We start from the raw sequence: 15,604 nt of genomic DNA on the forward strand, positions 1-15,604 counted from the left end.
GAGCGAGAGCGCCTCGCGCCGCGGGAGCGACAGAGCAGAGAAGGAGGGAGGGAGGGAGGCAGGGAGGGACAGAGAGGAGGAGGGGCGCGCGCCGGGAGGGGGGCGGCTCGCGGCGGCAGCTGCCCGGTGCGCGTGCGCGCACCCCTCCTTTCTCCTTCCCCCCCCTTCCCCCCGCCCTCTTTGCTCAGCACCGCTGGGCTCCTGCTCCCGCCTGCCCGCCTCTTCCCCGCCGGGCCCCACGGTGGCGGCGCTTTGTGACGCCCGCGCGTGTCCCCCACCCTTTAAGGGCCAAGCGGCGGTGGGGGATCAAGGGCGGGCCGCCGAGGATCGCTTTGGGCCCTAAGTGACGGTTGTGCGGCTGGACGCCGCGGTTCCAGAGGCGTGCCCCGGAAGGAACCTCAGGTCCTAAGGCTCTCAGAGCTCTCGCCCTGTGTGTCCCTTGGCCTCCGCAGTCTTCCTGGGTGGAACCCTGGTCCCCTGCGGGCTCCTCTCGGCGACACCCAGTCTGTGGTCCCCACACTTAGGAGATGCTAGAAAAGGCTCTGTCTCCCGCTGATCGAGCCCTTAGGCAAGTCGCCCACCTTAGGGAAGGCAGTCTCCCAAAGGAGAACTAGAGAAAAACAGAGAAGCTAGCTCCTGCTTCCTTTTTCCGAGAGAAGGTTGTGTGAAAAGAGTAGAAAACTTAGAAAACTAATACTGAACCTGATTCCAAGTCCCACTCGGTGAGATTTGGGGAAGAGCGCTGCCTATACTTTAGAGTACCTGGTTGCAAAATATTGAGGTTGGCCTGGCTTGAGCTTGGAAAGGAAGATGGGGACAAAAGCAGAAGAGTCAGTGTGAGGCCAACCTATGTACTTCCTTGCCAGTCAGCGCTACATAGTGAGACCCTGTCTAAAGACAAAAGGCTGTGGTTGAACTTTTACTTCCTACGGATCCTTTCTGCTTGTTCTACCTGGATATAATATGACTGAAGAGAGATGGAGAGACATGGTCTTCAGTCCCTGGGTTAGGATACTCAAGGATTGTTCGCTTTTGATTTCAGCACTTGATAGGCAGAGGCAGGCTGACTGAATTCAAGGCCAACCTAGTCTACCTGACTAGTCCCAGGACAGCCAGAGCTACAAAGCGAGACCCTGTCTCAAAAAAAAACAAACAAAAATAGAAACCAGAATACTGAAATAAGTTCCAAACATACTATTTTGGGTCCAGAAAGCTCCATCCCAACTCCTTGTTTGATCAGCTTCTGTAAAAGTTGATTGATTACACTTAAAAGGAATTGTAATGGTTAAATTGAATCTATAGGTAATAAGACTTTATTTTACAAAAGTTTCAGATTTATAGAAACAGTTAAGTTCTCATGTACTTAGCACCCAGTTCCCCTATTGTAACATCTTCCACAGTATAGGGCAGTTATTGTGACTATAAAACAATACTGACAGCTTAGCATGACAGCGGGTGATCCCAAGGTTCTGAGGCTGAAGCCGAAGGATCACTTCAAATTCTAGGCCTGCCTGACCTTCAGAAGAACCTGTCTTAAAACCAAGTGGTTCTGCTGCTCCCTGAAATCCCAGCCCTCTGGGTACAGAGACAAAAGAATCAGTTCTGGGCTACAAGACCCCCACTCAAGCACAAGGAGCCTGAGAGAAGCCTCAGCAGATACAGGAACTGCTGTTAAGCCTGATGACAGAGGAGTCCAGGATCTACATGGTGGAAGTGAAGAACTGACTTCCTTCCACAAGCTGTCCTCTGACCTACACAATAAATAAAGATGTAAACATCGTTTAAATAGTTTAGAGGTATTTTAGTGTGTGTGTGTGTGCACGCAGCTTGCCTGCATGAATGTATCACATTTAAGCCTGGGGGCTAGAGAGAGATCAGTGGAGTGGTGAAGAGTGTACCTCTCTTCTGGAGGACCTGATATCAATTCCCAACACCCACATCAGACAGCTCACAATCATACAATCCAGCTCCAGGGAATGTTTCTGGTCTCTGTGGTCACCACACTCACATGTACTTCTTGACACAAAAATACACACACATAATTTTTTAATATAAAAAAGGATGGGACTGGAGTAATGGTTCAGCAGTTAAGAGAACTTGATGTTCTTGCAAAGGACCTGGATTCGGTTCCCAGCACCCACTTGGTGACTCAACCACTTGTAACTCCACTTACAAGGGAGCCAACACCCTTATCTCACCTCCATGGGCACTATATTCACATGGTGTACAGACAGACATGCAGGAACAACACCCATACACACACACCTTCAATCCCAGCACTTGGGAAACAAAAGCTGATCAATCTGAGCTTGAGGCCAGCCTGGTCTACAGAGTTCTAGGACAGCAAGAGCTATACAAAGAAATTCTGTCTCAAAAAAGAAAAAAGGAAGCCGGGCGATGGTGGCGCACGCCTTTAATCCCAGCACTCGGGAGGCAGAGGCAGGCGGATCTCTGTGTTCGAGACCAGCCTGGTCTACAAGAGCGAGTTCCAGGACAGGCTCTAAAGCCACAGAGAAACCCTGTCTCGAAAAACCAAAAAAAAAAAAAAAAAGAAAGAAAGAAAGAAAAAAAAGGAAACAAGAAAAATAATTCCCTCGGGAGGCAGAGGCAGGCAGATCTCTGAGTTTGAAGCCAGCCTGGTCTACAAGAGCTAGTTCCGGGACAAGCTCTAAAGCTACAGCAAAATCCTGTCTCGAAAAACCAAAATAATAATAATAGCCAGTGGCGGTGGTGTTCACCTTTAATCCCAGCATTCGGGAGGAAGAGGCAGGTGGCTCTCTATGAGTTCAAGGCCAACCTGGTCAACAAGAGTTAGTTCCAGGACAGGCTCTAAAACTACAGAGAAACCCTGTCTCAGAAAAACTAAAAAAAAAAAAAAAAGAAAAAGAAAAAGAATAATAATAATTCCATATACACATTAAGAAAACATTTTTTCTTTTTTGGTTTTCTTTTTCTTTTTTGGTATTTTTGAAATAGGGTATTATGTAGCTCTGACTGTCCTAGAACTCACTATGGAGACCAGATTGGTCTCAAACTCAACAAGATCCCCCCGCCTCTGCCACCACTAAAGCTGGGACTAAAGCTCTGTGCCCCACACCTGGCAACTTTTAAGAGGCTTTTTTAAACCCCAACGTTTCCAGCTCTGCCACCCTCTTTCTCTTTAAACGATGGCCCGATGGCAGACTTCAGCTTACAGATCTTCATGAAGGCCTGAGGAGTAAGACCCTAGAGGATGAGCCCGGTGACACCATTCTCAGGGCCAAAATCCAAGACAAGGAAGGCATCCCGCACAACCGGCAGAGCTGCTGTTCACTAGGAAGTCCCTGGAGGGTGACCACATCTTGTCAGACTACACTATGCAGAAAGAGTGCCCCCTGCACCTGTGTGGTGGCATCATAGAGCTGTCCTTTGCCAGCTCATCCAGAAGTACATCTGGGACAAGATGATCTGTCACAAAGGCACCCAGGTGCACCCACAACAACAACCTGCACCCAAAAGGAAAGTCAAGTCAAGTTTGACCCATGACCCCAGAACCTAGCAAAGCTCCAAGGTCCCCCTCCATCATCTGGAAATATATATATGCCGATACTAATGCATGACAACTAACCGAAGCTCAGGTTTTGTTCACATTTTCTTTGTTTTTACCTAGTGTTAGTTTACCTTTTTAGGGGGGAGACACGGTTTCTCTGTGTAGCCCCGGGTGTCCTGAAGCTCCCTAGATCTGGATGTCCTAGAACTGCAGACCAGGCCGACCTCAAACTCAGAGACCAGTGTTATTTTTCTTTTTCTATTTCTGCATTCCACCCAGTCTTTTTTTTTTTCCTTTTTTCTTTTTTTCCTCTTTTTTTGGCTTTTCGAGTCAGGGTTTCTCTTTAGCTATGGAGCCAGTCCTGGAACTTACTCTGTGAACCAGGGTGGCCTTGAACTCACAGAAATCCACCTGCCTCTGCCTCCAGGGATTAAAGGCCTGCACCACCACTGCCCAACTATCCCATCCAGTCTTTTTTTTTTCTTTTTTTCTTTTTTTTTTGTTGCCTACAGGACATTTTCTTGACTATCCCATCCTCCAGTCTTTTTTTTTGTTGTTGTTTTGTTTTTTTTTGTTTTTCGAGACAGGGTTTCTCTGTAGCTTTGAAGCCTGTCCTGGAACTAGCTCCTGTAGACCAGGCTGGCCTTGAACTCACAAAGATCCGCCTGTCTCTGCCTCCTGGGTGCTAGGATTAAAGGCGTGCGCCACCATCGCCCGGCCCCATCCTCCAGTCTTAACGAGTACAGTTTCTTAGACTTTTTTTCCTTTTGACGACTTTGACACTTCCAAAGAATATTGGGGGGCCAGGGCCAGACAGATGGCTCAGAGGTAAAGAGCACTGGCTGTTCTTCCAGACGTCCCTGGTTCAATTCCCAGCACTCAAACGGCAACTCAAAACTGTCTATAACTTCAGTTTCAGGGGACCGAACACCCTCACACAGACATACATGCAAGCAAAACACCAATGGACATAAAAATAAATAAATAAAAATAGGAATTGTCAAAAAATTTAAAGCATATTGGTTTTTGCTTTTTACATTTCAATTATGTGATGGGCATGAGTGAATTGTCTGCACATATGTCTGTGTAACATATGTATTCCTGGTGCCCTCAGAGGTCATAAGAGGGTCAGCTCTCCTGGGACTGCAGCTGTGAGCTGCCCTGTGGGTGCAGCAGACACTTGAACCTAGGGCCTCTGAAAGAACAACCAGTCATCCATTCCTCTAGTCCTGCTTTTATTTTTTATTTCTTATGGTGGTGCTGGGGATTGAAACCAGGGTCTCTTTCCTGGCTAGTTTTATGTCTGTTTGACATAGAGTCATCTGAAAGTAGGGAACCTCAACTGAGAAAATGCCTTCATTTCAGATCCAGCTGGCCAGGAGGTGGTAGCGCATGTCTTCAATCCCAGCACTTGGGAGACAGAGGCAGGCAAATCTCTGTGAGTTTGAGGTCAATCTGGTCTACAGAGCAAGTTCCAGGACAGCTAGAGCTACACACAGAGAAACCCTGTCTCAAAAAAGAAATCCAGCTGACGGGCATTATTTTCTTTATTTGTGATTCATGGAGAAGGGCCCAGGCCATCATGGGTGATGCCATCCCTAGGCTGGTGGTCCTAAGTTCTGTAAGCTGAGCAAGTTATGCTGAACAAACCAATAAGTAGCATTCCTCAGCCCCTGCCTCCAGGTTCCCGTCCTGTGTGAGTTTCTGCCATCACTGCTTTTGGTGATGAACTGTTTCATGGAACTGTGAGTGAAATAAACTCTTTCCTCCCTAAGTTGCTTTGGTCATGGCGTTTGATCACAGCAACAGTAACCCTGACTCAGACTGCCTCCAAGGTAAGAAAACACTACATCTGAGATAGAACCCTCGGCTACTATCTTCTTCTTCTTCTTCTTCTTCTTCTTCTTCTTCTTCTTCTTCTTCTTCTTCTTCTTCTTCTTCTTCTTTTCAATCAGGATTCCCTCTTTTTATTATTATTTTACATTGTGTGTGGGGGAGGGTGTCCTGCATGGAGGTCAGAGGACAACTTTCTGGAGTAGATTCTCTCCCTTCACCATGTGAGCCCTAGGGATCAAACTCCATCCTCAGGCTTGGCGCCAAGTGCCTGTACCCACTGGACTATCTCTTGCTGACCTTCTGTTTTACTTCTTGGGGAACAGATTTTACTATGTAAACCAGGCTGACTCTCCGCCTCAGCCTCCGGAACAGTTGATAATAGGGGTAAGGCCACCACACTTATCTAGATCAAGTATTTAGTAGACAATCCCTCAAAACTGGGATTTGTGATGTCTTTCTCATAAGTAAGACTGTTTTGGGGTTTGGTTTTGTTTTGTTTTTTCTCTAAAGGGAATGATCACAGAGGTAAAATACCATCTGCATCACATCATACCAAGGGCATGTAATAGAACAACATGATTAGCCTTGTTGATGTTGACCTTGGTCAGCTGGCTAAGGTAGTGTGTCAAGTCTCTCCACTGTAAAGTCACTGCTTCCCCACCCCTTCATTACTGTGTTGTCTGGAAGGAAGTCACTGTACAAAAATCCAGTTGATGAGCAACTTGTTTATTTACAGACAGGGTATCTTCTTGCTGTATAGCCCAAGCTGACTTATAACTCAGTATGTAGCCCAAGCTGGCCTAAGACTTGTGAGCCTCCTGTCTCCCTGTCTGATTCTGGGGATACAGATATGTGTCACCACCAAGCACAACAACCCCCCCCCATAGCTGAGACCTGGGTACTTTAAAGCATCATTTTCATCTCCAGGTCATCTTTAGCTGTATAGTTAAATGCAGACTGAAGTTTCTATCCCACCCAGTCCCACACCCATTCAGTCCCCAGAGAAGGCAACATAAGACACTGTCTCAAAATATTTTTATATTTTTGGTTGTGAGCCCAGCCTTTAACGGCTGAGCCATCTCTCCAGCCCTCAAAATATTTTTAAAAGGAATAATTGATGGTCTCCCAATCCTGTCTAGGTCATGAGACCAAGTTCTACCACTAGAATTAGAACTCCCCTCCAGGAAGAATATCCTAATTAAAGCATCCGCTCCTCCCCAAATGATGACATATACCTAGCTCTAGCTTCCTTTCCTCCACTATTCAATTTAAGGACAAGAAGATTGCTGACCTAGAAACCTGGGAGATGATGTTGACACCTTTAATAGCACAGCTGTGAGTAGACGAATAGGCAGAAAGATCTCCTTCAAAGCATTTCACCCACATACAGTCACCACAGCCCCACCCTGACCTATAGGATTATAGATCTTTAGCCTAACCCATTGAAACATGCACCTGCATTCCTGGGCTCAAGTCAACTCACACATTCATACATGGGTATCTATCTACTCTGGGCATGGTCCGAAGGTAGACTGGCATCTTCTTAACTTCATCGGTTTTATTCTCAACTCTCTACGGTCAGTCTAGAAGCGCAATCCCACCAAGACATTATCTTTAGTCAACTGCAGCTGTTTCTTACTCATCTCTGTATCTCAGGGATAGCACCACGTCTGATACAAAGTAGATACTTGGCATTTGGAATTTATGTTGCTCTATTATTATTATCTTTATTTTTTTTGGGGGGGGTGAGGACCATATGCAACACCGAGGTGGGATGTGGAGGTCAGAGAACAACTCGCAGGAATAGGCTCTCTCTCTCTCTCTCTCTCTCTCTCTCTCTCTCTCTCTCTCTCTCTCTCTCTTTCGAGACAGGGTTTCTCTGTGGCTTTGGAACCTGTCCTGGAACTAGCTCTGTAGACCAGGCTGGTCTCGAACTCACAGAGATCGTCCTGACTCTGCCTCCCGAGTGCTGAGATTAAAGGTGTGCGCTACCATCGCCCGGCTTAGGCTCTCTCTTTTGATGGTGTGAAGCTCATGGTATAGAACCCCAGTCACGGCTAAAAAAATTAAAAAAAAAAAGAACCCCAGTCACCAGACTTGGCAGCAAGTGCTTTTACCCTCTGAACCATTTTGCCATTTTTGAGGAAGGGTCTTCTCTTGTAGCTCAGGAGGCCACTTAACTATTTGTTTTGGAAGGCAACAAGACTTGGTGGCATAGTCTGTAATTTCAGCACTAAATGGTAAGGCTAAAGCAGGAAGTCCAGCATTTAGGTGGTTAAGGCAGGAGGATTACTTGGAGTTGGATCTATTTAGTGAGTACCAGGTCAACCAAGGCACAACAAGATTCTGACTCAACACACACACACACACACACACACACACACACACACACACACACAGGGTGGGGGAGTCAGAGCCAAGAAGATAGTCAGTATCACAGAATAACACATTGAACCCCACCTTCCACCTCCATGGCTACGCTGTCTCAGGCACAGAGCAGGTATTCCGGACAACAAAATACATAATCATATTTTTCTAATGTCTTTTACGGATTATGTTTTGAAGTAAAAGCTGAATGCAGAGAGATGAAAGAGATGGAGGGGCAGGGAAACGAAACACAAGTTCAAAGCCAGCTACAGAGTTAGTTCAAAATCAGTCTGGGCAAGTTGGTCCTCTCTCAAAGTTAAAAAGTCTGGGAATATATAGCTCAGTGGTAGAACATTTGTGCAACATGTAAGGCCCGTTCATGACCTGGCATGGAGGAACACAACCACCCCAACAAAAATGATTGACAGAAATTACTACATTCTGTTTTATAATGGCAGGAACAGACTTGAATTGATTGATTGGTGCCCTCTTGTGGTCAAGAAAACAAAACCAACTCACCTTCTAAGGCTTCACCTGGTATGAGCCAAGCAGGAAACTTCTGTAGAGTCCTTTAACTTTTTTTTTTTTTCAAGTGAGAGCTGACAATCTAAAGAGAGGAAGAAGAATTTTATTTGGAATATTTAAAATTTTAAAACAGAGTTTCCAGTACCCCCAGCTGGCCTTGAACTAGCACCCCAGCTGAGAATGACCTTGAACTAGAGATTCTCCTGCCTCCACCTCTGCTTCCTTGTTGTAGTTAAAGGTTGCGCTTGTGTGCCCATTTTAGGAAATTTAATTCTCTTTTATAGATAAGGTCCAAGTATCCTTAAAGGCTGGCTTTAAATTTGCTATATAGTTGAGACTGTCCTTAAACTGCTCTTCATGCATTTCCCAGTCAAGTTATGGAGTGCAGGCATGCGCCGCATATCCCAGCCGTCGATTCTGAATTCAATGATTGGGTTAGGAATGTGGCTGAATGCTTACAAAAAATATGCGATGCCTGCATTCAACCCCCACAAAAAATTTGTATTTTTAAAAATTGTATTTTATTATTTAGTTTTCAGGCTTGTTCACCTATTTCTTGCTCAATATATTAACATAAAGTGTATGAGTGTACTCCTAGGGCTCTGGGAGTGAAGATAGGGTACCGGGAATTTAAGCAGGGCTGCGGTGGTGGCACACCTCTTTAATCCCACTGCTCAGGAAGCAGAGTCCTTAGCATCTCTAAGTTCAAGGTCAGTCTGGTCTACAGAGAAAGTCCCAGGACTATATAGAAAAACCCTGTCTTGTGGGCAGGGAAAGGATATCAGAAATTCAAGCCTAGCCTAAACTACAAATTATGTTCAAGTTCATGTATCCCAAGACTGATGGGGATACAAGAAACCTGTCTCCGCACATCTTTAATCCTAGCACTAGAGAGACAGAACAGGTGGATCTCTTGAGTTTGAGGCCAGCCTGGTCTACAGAGTGAGTTCCAGGACAGCCAGAGCTGTTATACAGAGCTGTCTCAAAAGATAAATGCATAGGGGCTGGAGAGATAGTTCAAGCGTTAAGAGCTCGTACTAGTTTTACAGAGGACCTGAATTCAGCTCCCAGCACTTACATCAGACTATTCAACTACCTGTGACTCCAGCTCCAAGGAATCTGATGCCTCTGGCCTTGCCAGGTACCTAAATTCACATCTTAAAAATAGTAAAAGTAGTGGCTGGAGAGATGGCTCAGAGGGTAAGAGCACCAGCTACTATTCACAGCCATCTATAAGGAGATCTGGTGCCCTCTTCTGGAGTGCAGGCAGAACACTATATACATAATAAATAAATCTTTAAAAAAATAAAAATAATACAGGTAAATCTTTAAAAATGAAAAGAGATATGTCGTACTTGAACAGTGCTACTAAGAACCACAATCATCTAATAGTAACTAACATCTCTATGTAATAGGGTGTTGTGGGATAATCTTTTTGTACACTGTGAAGATATATCTCTGCCAAGACACCTTCTGATTGGTTTAATAAAGAGCTTAACAGCCAATAGCTAGGCAGGAGAGGATAGGCCAGACTTCTAGGCAGAGATAGAAACTCTGCAAAGAAGACAGGCAGAATTCTCTGGCTAAACGCAGAGGAAATGGGACATAGTGTACTGAGGGGAAGTAAGAAGCCACATGACAGAGTGTAGGTTAACATAAATGGGTTAATTTAAGTTATAAGAGCTAGTGTGTGAAGTTGGGTGGTCGTGGCAAATGCCTTTAACCCAGCATTTGGGAGGCAGAGGTGGAGGCAGGCAGATCTCTGTGAGTTCAAGGCCAGCCTGGTCTACAAAGCAAGTTCCAGGACAGCTAGGACTCTTACACCGAGAAGCCCTGTCTCTGGGAACAAACAAACAAAAACCACAAAAAAGCTAGTATGTACAAGCCTAAGTTAAAGCCAAGCATTCATAATGAATAAGAAGCCTCTGTATCATTATTTGGGAGTTGGCAGTCCAAATAAAATCTGACTACAATAGGTCCTTCACAGACAGTATCTCGGTCAAACCTCACAAAATTCATTACACAGTCATTCACTCATTTTACTGCGTTAAAGAAAATAAAGGTTAAAGAGGTTAAATAACAGCTGGGGGCGGGGGTGGCATATGCCTTTGATCCTAGCACTTGGGAGGCAAAGGTAGGTAGATCTCTGTGAGTTTGAGGCCAGCCTGGTATACAGAATGGGTTCCAGGACAGGCAGGGCTGTGATGCAGAGAAGCCTTGTCTGAAAAAAAAAAAAGAAGAAGTTAAACAACAAGCTACCCAAGATCACTCAAAAATCGTGGCAGAACCTCAAGTTAGCATCAATCATACCACTTTATGGATTTTTTTGTGGAGGGGAAAGGGAATCTTTCTTGCTGTGTAGCACAGGTTGGCCTTGAACTCAAGATTCTCCTGAGAACCTCCGCAGTGCTAAGATTACAGGTGTGCTCCATGACACCTAGCTTCTACCACCCCACTTCAGTGAGACTGCTATTAGTTGCCTTGCTGTGATGTTCTTAGTGTAATATGTTGACAGCAATCTGTGTGCACCACAGCACCGCCCACGTAGTACTGAGGCTGTTTACTTCTTCCTCTCAGCCATCAAGATGCTCTCGGGAAAGCCTTCCTTTCATTCAACAAATATAGGGAGTGTTTCTTACATGAGGGACCCCGTGCTAATTGCCAGGAATACAGCAATGAATAAGACAGAGATTTTCTTTCTTTTTTTTTTTTAAATATTTATTTATTTATTTATTATGTATACAATATTCTGTCTGTGCGTATGCCTGCAGACCAGAAGAGGGCACCAGACCCCATTACAGATGGTTGTGAGGCACCATGTGGTTGCTGGGAATCGAACTCAGGACCTTTGGAAGAGCAGGCAATGCTCTTAACCTCTGAGCCATCTCTCCAGCCCCCAAGACAGAGATTTTCTGGGCATGGTGGCACATATCTATAATCTCAACTCTTGGAGGGTGGAGACAGGAAAGATAAGAAACTCATGGTCAGGGCCGGGCGATGGTGGCTCACACCTTTAATCCCAGCACTCGGGAGGCAGAGGCAGGCGGATCTCTGTGAGTTCGAGACCAGCCTGGTCTACAAGAGCTAGTTCCAGGACAGGCTCCAAAACCACAGAGAAACCCTGTCTCGAAAAAAAAAAAAAGAAACTCATGGTCAGTCTCAACTATATACCGAGTTTAAGGCTGTTCTGGGTTACTCAGGAAGGAAGCAAACAAACAAGAGTCATCTTAAGGCACTGGCTCACCACCAAGCCTGGTGGAAAGAGAGAACCAACTCCTCCAAGATGTCCTTCACACGTGTGTCATGGCACAAAGTAAATGGGGAAAAAATTAGAAACAAACAAGACATAAACAATCAATTAGTGCCATTTATGTGGCTGGCTAAAGGTTCTTTTGTTTTGTTTTGTTTTTTGTTTTTCGAGACAGGGTTTCTCTGTGTTGCTTTGGAGCTTGTCCTGGAACTAGCTCTTGTAGACTAGGCTGGCCTAGAACTCACAGATATTCACCTGCCTCTGCCTCCCGAGTGCTGAAATTAAAGGCGTGAGCCACTGCCACCCGGCCTGGCTAAGGGTTCTAATGGTTGAAACAGGAATAGATACAAACAAGGAGTTAGAAAATCTCTGGGAGATAGAGGCAGGATTAGGAGTTCCAGGTCATCCTCAGCACCACAACAAATTTGAGGCCACCCTGGGCTACATGAAACATTGTCACAAAAAGAACAGTAAACACACACACAATACACAAAACCTAAACAAGGTGCTTGCTTACCATGTTAGAGGTCTTGCCTTGTTAAAAATAGAGAGAGAAAGAGACAGACAGACAGACAATAGGACAGCCTGGTCTGTGTAGCAAGTTGTAGGCCAGTCAAGGCTTCATAGTGAGTGCCTATCTCAGAGAGAGAGAGAGAGACAGAGAGAGAGAGAGAGAGAGAGAGAGAGACAGAGAGAGAGAGAGAGAGAGACAGAGAGAGAGAGAGAGAGAGAGAGAGAGAGAGAGAGAGAGAAATATCAGATATGGGGCTGGAGAGAAGGCTCAGAAGTTAAGAGCACTAGCTGTTCTTCCAGAGGTCCTGTGGTCAATTCCCAGCAACAACACAGTGGCTCACAGTCATCTATAATGAGATCTGGTACCCTCTTCTGGCAATCAGGCATACATGGAGGCTGGTGAATATATACAAAATAAATAAATAAATACCAGCAATAGCAGTGAATGCCTGCAGTTCCAGCTACTCAAAGTGGCTGAGGCAGGAGCCCCTCTTAGGTCTATAAGTCTAAGATCCAAGACCAGTTTAAGCAGTGAAGAAAGATCCCTTATCTCAAAAAGAACCAAAAAAAGTAGGAAAAGATGCAGTTACAAATGAAAGACGGGGAAGAGACATGACAAGCATCTGCATGTTTGTGAAGTGATACATAACTAGATAAAAGGGACTAACCTGTGAAATAGAGAGGCAAGAACATCCTACCAGGTTTCTGACTTTTGGTCAAGACTTACGAAACTCTCTATCCTGGACACCAAGTACAGGACCTGACATTTCTTTTTCTTTCTTTTTTTCTTTGTTTTTGAGACAGGGTTTCTCTGTGTAGTCTTGGCTGTCCTGGAACTCACTATGTAGACCAGGCTGGCTTTAAACTCACAGAGATCCATCTGCCTCTGCCTCCTGAGTGCTTGGATTAAAGGCATGTGCCTCCATCGCTTGTTGGGCTTGACATTTGTTATATGACTATCATTATTTCTGCAGTAATTTTAACTCAGGGCTTTTTTTTTTTTTGGTTTTGTGAGACATTTCTCTGTGTTGCTTTGTTGCCTGCCCTGGAACTAACTCTTGTAGAATAGGCTGGCCTCGAACTCACAGAGATCCTCCTGCCTCTGCCTCCCGAGTGCTGGGATTATTAAAGGCATGTGCCACCACCACCACTCAGCTAACTCAGGGCTTCTTAAATTAAAAGTACGAACTCTATCACAGAGTTCAGACACATACTCCTTTTACTTTATTCTTCAGGATTTACTTATGGGTGGCTGGAGAGATGGATTAGGGGTTATGAGCACTTACTACTTTTTTTAAAAAATATTTATTTATTTATTATGTATACATTATTCTCTTTGTGTGTATGCCTGCAGGCCAGAAGAGGGCACCAGACCCCATTACATATGGTTGTGAGCCACCATGTGGTTGCTGGGAATTGAACTCAGGACCTTTGGAAGAGCAAGCAATGCTCTTAACCGCTGAGCCATCTCTCCAGCCCTGAGCACTTACTACTTTTGAGAGTAGCTGGGTTCTTTCTCCAGCACCCACATATGGTCTTACAACTGCCTGTAATTCCACTTCTAGGAATCCAATACCCTCTTTAGGTTTCCAAAGGTTCCTGCACACACATGGTGCATAGAAACTCCTGGGCACAAAGCCATGCAATCAAAAATAAATTTAAAAGATTTACATTCAAGACTGCAGAGATGGCTCAGCAGCTAAGAGCTCTGACTGCTTTGCTAGAGGACCTGGTTCAATTCCCAGCACCCACATTGTGACTCACTACCATCTGTTACTGCAGTTCCAGGGGATCCCATGAGCTCATCTGGACTCCACGAGCACTGTACATACATGGTACATGGATACACATGGAAGAATATGTATATACCTATACATATGAAGTAAAATTACTTACATGACCTATGTCTCTAATCTCAGCAGTCAGGAGGCAGAGGCATGTGGATCTCTCTGAGTTCCAGGGAAGCCAGAGGTACAGGGTGAGACACTGTCAAAGAAATTTATATTCACATGTAGGTATGTATACCATGGGAGTGCCTGGTGTCAAAGGAGGGCATCTGATTTCCTAGAACTACGGTTATAGGCAGCAGTTGTGAGCCTTGGTGCTGTGTGAATTCTGTGAATGAAACCAGGTCCTCTGCATGAGCAGCAAGTGCTTTTAGCCCTCAGCTATGTCTCCAGTGGTAGAATTCTTTTTGTTGTTGTTTTCCAGAAATCTTTTTTCCTCCCTTAATTACGTGTGTGTGTGTGTGTGTGTGTGTGTGTGTGTGTGTGTGTGTAAAGCACACACGTATCACACAAATGAATGTGGAGGTCAGAGGACAACTAGCAAGGGTCAGTTCTCTCCTTCCATGTGGGTCCCAGGGCATAATGGCAGACGCTTTTACCCACAGAGTGGTCTCGTAAGGTCCTAAGGTTGACCTCTTTTCTTCCCTATTACTCCCCTCAGCTCTGTCTTATTTATCTTACAAAACAGTCCTGGCTAGCCTGACACTTCCTACGCAGACTAGGCTGGCCTTGAACTCAGAGATCTGCCTGCCTCTGCCCTCTGAGTGCATCTATCACTTCACTGGGATGCGGGGATTAAAGACATGCACCAAATGGTGGTGGCGCACGCCTTTAATCCCAGCACTTGGAAGGCAGAAGCAAGTGGGTCTCTGTGAGTTCTAGGCCAGCCTGGTCTAGAGAGTTCCAAGAGGGCCAGGACTACACAAGGAGAAATCCTGTCTCTTTCAAAAAAAAAAAAACCCAAACAAACAAAAACCCAAAAATAACCCAAACATACAAAACAAGACATTCATCACCATGCTCAATTTATTTTCTTTATTGAGACACGGTACCATTATCTAGCCCTGAACTGATCTGGAACTCCCTCTGTAGACCAGTCTGGTCTTGCCTGCTTCTGCCTCCTAAATGCTTAGATTAAAGGTATATGCACCACACATAACCTAGATAAGAGATCTTAAGAGGTAGACGCCAAAGTGTCATTTTCAGTTTCCCTCTAGTAGCTCAGGCTCAGGCTTGTGAATGGAATTATTGTAATGAGCATTCATGTGCAGCTCAAGTGGTTTTGTAAGATAATAGATAAATAAAGGTAAAGTAAATCTGACGAGATAGTAACACTGAATGAAAATGAAAGCTATTTAGAAATTCACTATTACAAGGATCTGTGTTTAAACTTTTAATGTTTGTATCTTTTATACACACACACATTTTTCAAGACAGGGTTTCTCTGTGTAACAGTCTTGGCTGTCCTAGAACTTGTTTTGTAGACGAGGCTGGCCTCGAACTCAGAAATCCGCCTCTGACTCCTGAGTGCTGGGATTAAGGGCATGTGCCACCACTGCCTGACCGTTATTTTATATTTTAAGAAGGAAAAGCTGGAGAGAGGCTATGTTAGAATTCTAGATACTTGAACTAAACTTGGCTGGGAAAACAGAAAAAAACGAATTCAAGAGGTAGAAATCGAGCCGGGCGGTGGTGGCGCACGCCTTTAATCCCAGCACTCGGGAGGCAGAGGCAGGCGGATCTCTGTGAGTTCGAGACCAGCCTGGTCTACAAGAGCTAGTTCCAGGACTGGCTCCA

The sequence above is a fragment of the Microtus pennsylvanicus genome, chromosome 3 (assembly GCF_037038515.1).
Source record: "Microtus pennsylvanicus isolate mMicPen1 chromosome 3, mMicPen1.hap1, whole genome shotgun sequence".
Lineage (NCBI taxonomy): Eukaryota > Metazoa > Chordata > Mammalia > Rodentia > Cricetidae > Microtus > Microtus pennsylvanicus.